This window comes from Cyrtonyx montezumae, unplaced genomic scaffold (genome assembly GCF_038088225.1).
Source record: "Cyrtonyx montezumae isolate F1298 unplaced genomic scaffold, pur_monq_1.0 scaffold_3, whole genome shotgun sequence".
Classification (NCBI taxonomy): Eukaryota; Metazoa; Chordata; class Aves; order Galliformes; family Odontophoridae; genus Cyrtonyx; species Cyrtonyx montezumae.
Window position 1 is genome coordinate 83,654,959 of NW_027072034.1, and position 7,849 is coordinate 83,662,807.

A 7,849-nucleotide genomic window follows, 5' to 3' on the forward strand; every position below is an offset into this window, starting at 1 on the left:
CTCCATAGCCTCTCTGGGCAACCTGTTGCAGTGCTCTGCCATCCTCAAAATAAATAAGCTTCTCCTCACTCTCAGTCAGAACTTCCAGTTTGTGTCCACTGCCTCATATCCTATCACTGGGCACCATTAAGAAGCATCTGATCACATTTTCCCTTCAGATATTCATACACATTAATCGAAAACCACCTGAGCCTTCCATGATTACCTATTAGCATGCCTTCCAGGTCCCTATCATCATTCCATTATTGTATTTAAAGAGATCAGAGTAGAGCTGCAGTTCTCAGAAGCATAGTCCATGTGTAACTGCTCTGTGCAGTCTAGAGTACAACAGCACACCTGTTCTTCTGCAGTTGCTAAGCACTGCTGTGCTACCAGCAGAAACCTCATTTATATTTGCTTTGTACATCTATAGCTTTGCCCAGTATTTAACACCTGCACAACAGTGACTGTATGCTGTGCAGGTGCTGCTCTAAACGAATGTGAACACCTTCATTGGTGTTCCCACTTAAAAGCAAAAAAAAAACTTAGAAAGTACTTCATTTTGTTCCCAGTGTCTGCCCAGACATTTACCTACAGAGCAGACTCTTTTGCCTGAACTATACATTCTCCTCTTTCCTTCCATGAGGAAAGCATAAACTAAACTTCCTTCTCTTATATTCACATGTACATATGTGGAAATAGTTATACCAGTGATAAAGACAGTGAAGGAGAGGTTCAGCTCAATCCTGCAGTGCACCATACCACAGCCATCAACTAAAAAATTCACATTTCACCAAATGAAGAACTGTATTCTACATCCATTCAATAACCAGCAAAATCCAAGCGTATCCTAGTTTCCTTCTCCTCATTGTCATCATGAGCGCTATTTCCCTTTATCAGGTCAGGGAGGACCTCTTACTTTCTCAAAGAAGGCCCTCAGTATCATCTATTTTTGGAAAACAGTGGAACGTTGGTGTGTGAATAATCACTGCAACAGACTGGGAAAAAAAAACATGTTTTTTACTGGCTCAAATGCAAATGTTCATATTTCTTATCCCTATGGAGGAAAAGGAATTTCTAGAAAAGAAGTACAGGTGAAATTTACACTGTCTGTATAATAAAACAGAACTGGGGCTTTGTTATTTTCCTAATAAATATATTCAAAATCCTAGAATATAAATGAAGTGGAAGACACAAGTCCAGCACCAGTGCTTCTCTAAGAAGCCTGCTAGATCTCCCAGATAGGCATTTTGCAAGCATCCTATCTCTAGATTGGTGTTTTGAGGCTCAGGTTTATTTTTCAGCCAAGCTTTGAAGCCAAAACACTTCTTTATTTAAGGTCTGCTTGAGGATTTCTTCTCAGTAGAAAGTGAAGATCCCATGATGACACATTAAAGAAATATCCTTGTATTCTATTGCATGCAAATAAGAGGTGACACTAGATAAAAAGGTAACTTATTTATTTACTATGAAAGAGGATCCTTAGTATATACCTAGTTTTCCTTTCTAAAGATGGTGCAGTAATTTGCATACAGTTTCATCCTCGTTATATAAAGAGGGATGCTAAAGTCCAGAGAAGGCATTTGCTCAGTTTTGTTTAACAGACACAAGAATCCAGGTAGTTTCAAGTCCTTGTATAGTGATTCATCCGCCAACATTTACTGTTCCTAAGGCAACAAGTCTGTCTAAGCCAACAGTGGAATGGAAATCTCTTGACTGGGAACACATTAATATGTTTTAGACTGTGAAAGGCCATATGCAAAATTAATTCTCTCCTCATATTTCCACAGCTGCAAGCAAACAGAAATCCTTTTAAGAAATGGGGAAGGGGGGGGGGGGGAGGGGGGCTTGTATATTAAGCCAGTTTAGTGAAAGCTTTACAATTAATTTCCCATCAGCACTGACTTAAGTTGCTAAACCACAGTTTGCATTACATACCTCCTTATAGTTTTAGAAAATCTTTTTGAAGAGTTTACTTAAAAGTGATAGATAGTTAAAACCTGCATAGGTTTGCTATAGGAAGCCAGACAGCTGAGAAGACAATCCACGTCTCCTTTCTTTACTTCCTGCATGTGTCACATGGACTGAAGGAGAAAAGAAAAGCAGGATTAGAATGGACAGCAGAAGCATAAGATTTAGACAGGAATGCAGACAACCCTGAGAAACTGTACTTCCTGCAAAGGGGCTTCATGTAAAGAAATCACTAACAGGAAGCAAATTGCTAGCTAACTGAAAGAAGTGAGAAATTCATCCACTGAGTGTTACTTTCCCTCATCTTGATTGATCTTAAAACTGAATAAAAGTGAATCAAAAGATGCTGCTAAGAGATTTTTTTCTGAAAAAACTGGAAAGTATTAGAGAAAGGAGAAAATTGCAACTGCCCACAAGAGCCAAGCATGCACTAGTGTCTTTCAAAGAATCATACAATCTTTTAAGTTGGACTAGATGACCTATAAAGGTCTCTTCTGACTCCCCTGCAATGAACGGGGACATCTACATATACATATACAGATTGCTCGCAGCCCCATCCAGCCTGACATTTAATGTCTCCAGAGATGGGACATCCACCACCTCTCTGGGCAACTTTCTCCAGTGCCTCACTACCCTTACTACATAAAACTTCTTCCTTATATCCAACCTAAAACTGCCCTCTTCTAGTTTGAAACCATTTCACCTTATCCTATCACCACAGACCCTATGAGTCTACCCTTCCTTCTTATAGCCCCCCTTCAGCTACTGAAAGGCTGCTACCTGGTCTCCCCAGAGTCTTGTCTTCTCCTGGCTAAACAGCCCCAGCTCTCAATCTGTCCTCATAGGAGGGCTGTTTCATCCCTTGCATCATTTTGGTGGCCCTCCTCTGGAAACACTCTAACAGATCCATGTATCTCCTGTACTGAGGACTCCATATTTGGACACAGTACTCCAGACAAGGTCTCACCAGCACAGAGCAGAGGGGCAGGATCACCTCCCTTGGCCTGCTGGTCATGCTTCTTTTGATATAGCTGAGGGTATGGCTGGCTTTGTGTTTGGGGTTTTCTTTTTTCTTTTCAACTTTCCAGTCACCCCTTTTTTCAGGCTTTTTTTTTTTCCCCATTGTGAATTCCCCCAGGTCGTTACATTCCCTCTGAATCAGAAGACCTGTAGTTGCAGAGGACCCAGGACTTGATGCTTAGCACTGAAAGACAGGCAGATATTCATGTACTGCTCCCTACGTCCCCAGCAGACCACAGACATGATCCTGTTTCCAAACTCCAGTAAGAAAGCTCTTGGACACTGTGTATAGAAGCAAAGGCAAAAGCTACAGCCAGGCAAGAATGAGCTGAGATGGTAAGCTGCAGCAGTGCCCCAGGCTGTTGCAGAAGCAAATAAGATTTGTATAGGAGTGACTGCAAATCTTGAATGTAAGACAGAAAACAGAGGATTCCACTTGCTTATTGCAGCAAGCTCATGGGAATGCACACTGCTGCCCTTGAACAACACACAGCAGTCTATGGACTGGTGTTTTAACTATATGTAAGCAACAAAAACCTCTGTCACTCTCTTTGCATCACTTGTATTCTTCTATTGATATTTACCTGGGAGAAGAGACTGCCCCCCACCGTGTTACAACCTCTCAGTCAGTTGTAGAAAAGCAATAAAGCCTCCTCTGAGCCACTTCTTTTCCAGACTGAACAACTCCAGTTTCCTTCACCCTGCCCCCTGCTTACTTCATTGTCTTCATCTCAACCCATATGTTTTCCTTGGTCTCGCTCTTCTGATTTTCTCCCTTGTACCACTGAGAGGGAGTGTGTGGGAACTTCACAACTTTCAGGTCCCCACCCATCTCTGGCAACGCATCTGAAGTCCTGTGTTTAAATAAAGGACAGAATCCGATACAAAATTTTGCAGCTCAGGTTTGTTTCTTCATAGATCTGAAACAGAAGCTCTGAGCCAAGTGCTGTCAATTACTGATTGTAAAGCTGAAGCAAGTTTTCTTAATCCTTAAAAGTTTGAAACTCTGAGGAGATGCATCTAAAATAAACTTCTAACAATAAGAATCCACTGGGCTACAATTCCAACTTGGAAAGAATATTCCTCTCCGTGAAGGTAAAAATGTGACTTATTTTTGTGCCAACTTCGCTTTTATGAGCTAACTTCACCTCTTTGGATTACACAGAGTTTTCACTTCTGCTTCACAAACAACAGGAACACAAGTTCAGCTATATCATTCCTGTCTCTGGAACAGTAATACAGACTTATAATCTCAGGATTTCAGCTTTCTTTCACAGCCTTACAGTCCTGTTCCTCTGGCATGCTCCCTGAATGAAGACCTACTAAAACCACTCTCCTTTGAAGTCCTTCACTGCCTCAGTGTGATCTTTACTCTATAAGCATTGTGTATTCGGTTTTAGCAGACAAACACCAGATCGAACAGGGCACTGGGAATAGCAGCACCCCCTACACATCAAGGAGGGATGCTGAAGAACGCAGCTGCCACTATGCTCTGTCAGCTTCCACGTGTCAGATTTCCCCAAGGGAGAATAAAATAAATAAAATAAATTGATAAAAGTTCATAAGGTTGGAAAGGACCTATAAGATCATCTAGTCCAACCATCCTCCTATCACTATCTCTACCCAACTACTAAATTAAGCAAGAATGAAGAAGAATGAAGAAGCAAGTCTTAAGGATGGCTTATAGTCTGTGCTCCTCTCTCACTTCTTTTTCCAGAGATGAGGGCACAGGAGCAGCATTTTAAACTTGGGCACTGGAAAGAGAGGATGGGAAGTTTGGGATTCAGGAGGTGAGGGAAGACAGAGGAAGAGGGGCTGCAAACATAGTTTGAAAGACTAGAAATCTGCATGACAAGTAAAGCTGCTACTGATATACTGCATGCACTTGGGCAGAGGAAGAAATTCTTTACTGTGGGAGTGACAGAGTACTGAACAGGCTGCCCAGGGAAGCTGAGAACCTCCTTCTCTGTAGATATTCATGACCCACCTGGATGCTCTTGATAAAATCCACATGCAGCAGTAGAAACATTTACACACAGGCCGCAACATAAATAATAGCAGCAATATTAGCATACAAACAGAGGGTGTGAAATCTCACCTATGTAATTTAGTCCTCACCAGCAGCGAGTTGCTCTTTGTACTCCTGATCATTCATCCTAATCAGCATATACATAATTACAGAGAGGAAAGGGACACAGAGCTATCATTTTTTGCCCCCCGAAGGACATGGAAAGGAAAAATGGTATTAGCAGGCACCATAATCCTCTCTATTTGCCTAATTACAATCTTCTGTTCTCCCTATAAAATACACATTGTTTGGAAGTTAGACTCTCATTTGGTGAATAAGCCCACAGCGGTGGGACCCAGCCCAGAACAGCTGTGGCACTCCAACCTGCTTTCTGTAAAATTCCAAAGCGACTTCACAAGGTGAACAAAGGCACAAGAGGATACTCCGTCAGTCATACGCTACCGACACTCGTTTAGAATGTTATCTGCAAGATTCTCTGGGGTGAGCCCAGAGAGCCCATCTCGTTCACCCATCCATGATAGCTGCAGGTGGAGCAGTGAGGGGGGGGAATTCCCGTCTGTCCTGTGCGAGGGCTCTGTGCTGCGCCGGGTGACCGGCTGGGTCATCGCAACGCTGTCTTGGTCTTTATAAAACAAGAGTAAACCCATAGTTAGGCTGCACCCACATGCCCACCTGCATGGCATAGAGCTGGCCCCACGTGGCATCAGACCTATGATAGTAACACAGAGCAATCTGGGTTAGAAGGGACCTTAAAGCCCATGCAGTGGGCAGGGCTGCCTCCCATCAGCCCAGCCTGCCCAGGGTCACATCCAACCTAGCTTTGAACACCTCCAGGGTTCATAGGTTCATAAGGTTGGAAAGGACCTACAAGATCATCTAGTCCAACCATCCTCCTATCACTATCCCTACCCAACTACTAAATCAAATCCCTTAGCACCTCATCTAAACGCTTCTTGAACAGCGCTAGGGATGGTGCCTCAACCACCTCCCTAGGCAGGCCATTCCAGTGCCTGACCACTCTTTCAGAGAAAAAATGTTTCCTCAGGTCTAATCTAAATCTTCCCCGGCGCAACTTGTGGCCATTCCCTCTCGTCCTGTCATTATTTATCAGGGAGAAGAGGCCCACCCCCTCCTCACCACAACCCCCCTTCAGGAAGTGGTAGAGTGCAATAAAATAAATGTGGGGCACCCACAGCTCTCTGGGGTACCTGTGCCAGTGCCTCACCACCCACTGAGTAAAGAATTTCCTCCTAACATCTAACCTAATTCTCCTCTCTTTCTGTTTAACACCATTCACTTTTGTTCTTTCAATCCCAGAAGTTCATTCTACTTAGTAACAGAAGCCCGTGACTCAGTCCCTCAGTCCTTCCTCCTGTTTTCAGCTCCCTGCACCAAAAAGTCATGGTGTGTGCTCCAGAAATGTCCTATCTTCCTGCAGTACACTGGTTTACCAGGCAGCTCCCTGCAGGTGACTGGCCCTCTTGATAGGTAATATGTCCTCCCAAAAGCTGGGTGCTTTGGATGAAACTGTTTTGAAGGGTGCTGCCTCCTCCCTTGCCTGCTATAGCCATCCTGTGGGTTATGTGATCTCCTGGGAGAGCAGGGAGGAATCTTAAGCAGGGCCTGGAGAACCTCTTTTTTGAAGAAGGGCTGAGGGAGGTAGGCTTGTTTAGCTTGGAGAAAGCTCTGAGGAAACCTCACCGTGCCCTTCCTGTGCTTGAGGGGAGCTTATAAACAAGAGGGAAACTGACTTTTTACATGATCTGATAGTGATAGAACAAGGGGAATGGTTTCAAACTGGAAGACGGGGTAATTTAGGTTAGGCATTAGGAAGAAATTCTTAACTCGAAAGGTGGTGAGGCACCAGAACAGGCTCCCGTCAGAAGCCATGGATGCCCCATCCCTGGAGGCATTCATGGCCAGGCTGGATGGGATCCTGGGCAGCCTGATCCGGTGGGTGGCCACCCTGCCTATGGCAGGGAGGTTGTAACTGGATGGGCTTTAAGGTCTCTTCCAACCCTAGATATTCTGTGATTCTATGACAAAATACTTTCACTGAGGTTATTATTAAGTTGGAAGGAACCTCAGAAGGTCACACACATACACAAAAAGTAGGGCTTGACTTCTTCCTACTGAAACTGCTCCTCTTTGTAGAGAGCAATTAGAGCTTCAAGGGGCAGAGAAAAGGGAAACATGAGCCCAGTGGCTGAGACCCCCACCTTGGCTCCTCTGTTTTGAGAGACTGTAGGGATAGGTGTCAAGGTATCTTCTTTTCCACACTGATGTAGCAATGCTAGGATCCCTTATGTGTTTGCTGAAGACTCAAGGGAAGGATCATTTTCCCTTCTTTTCTGAGAATCCAATCTGAGTCACACTTTCCTCCCCTCACTTGCCAAGCTAGTGTTTAATGTTTTCTTCCTGCTATCTCATAGCCAGGACACTTTCTGAAAGCAGGGGATTTTAATCACTTCTTGCTGAGCTGGGACCTAAACCCTGTTCCTTGGTTTCTCCTGGGAGCAGTACACAGGTGCTACCTACACCTGAAGCTGCACTTTCTGCACAAGGGGCAAAGGGCAGACAAGGAGCTATGATCCCAAGTATTCCAACAGTGGGGTGGATCCACCTTCAATGCACCATGAGCAAAGCCATGCAAGAGTTTCATGCCCTCCCTCGAATGTGAAGAAGACAAGGAGTGGACTTAGTCATTACTTCCTGGTATGATAACTTGTTTTCCCCAGGGCCATGCACTGCTGCTCAGGCTGGATTGTTTCCATTGCCACTTAATTGCTTTCAAACCTAAGTGAGTCTTCCTGCAGTCAGATTTCTTTCTGACATCTGGGCAGGTCGAAA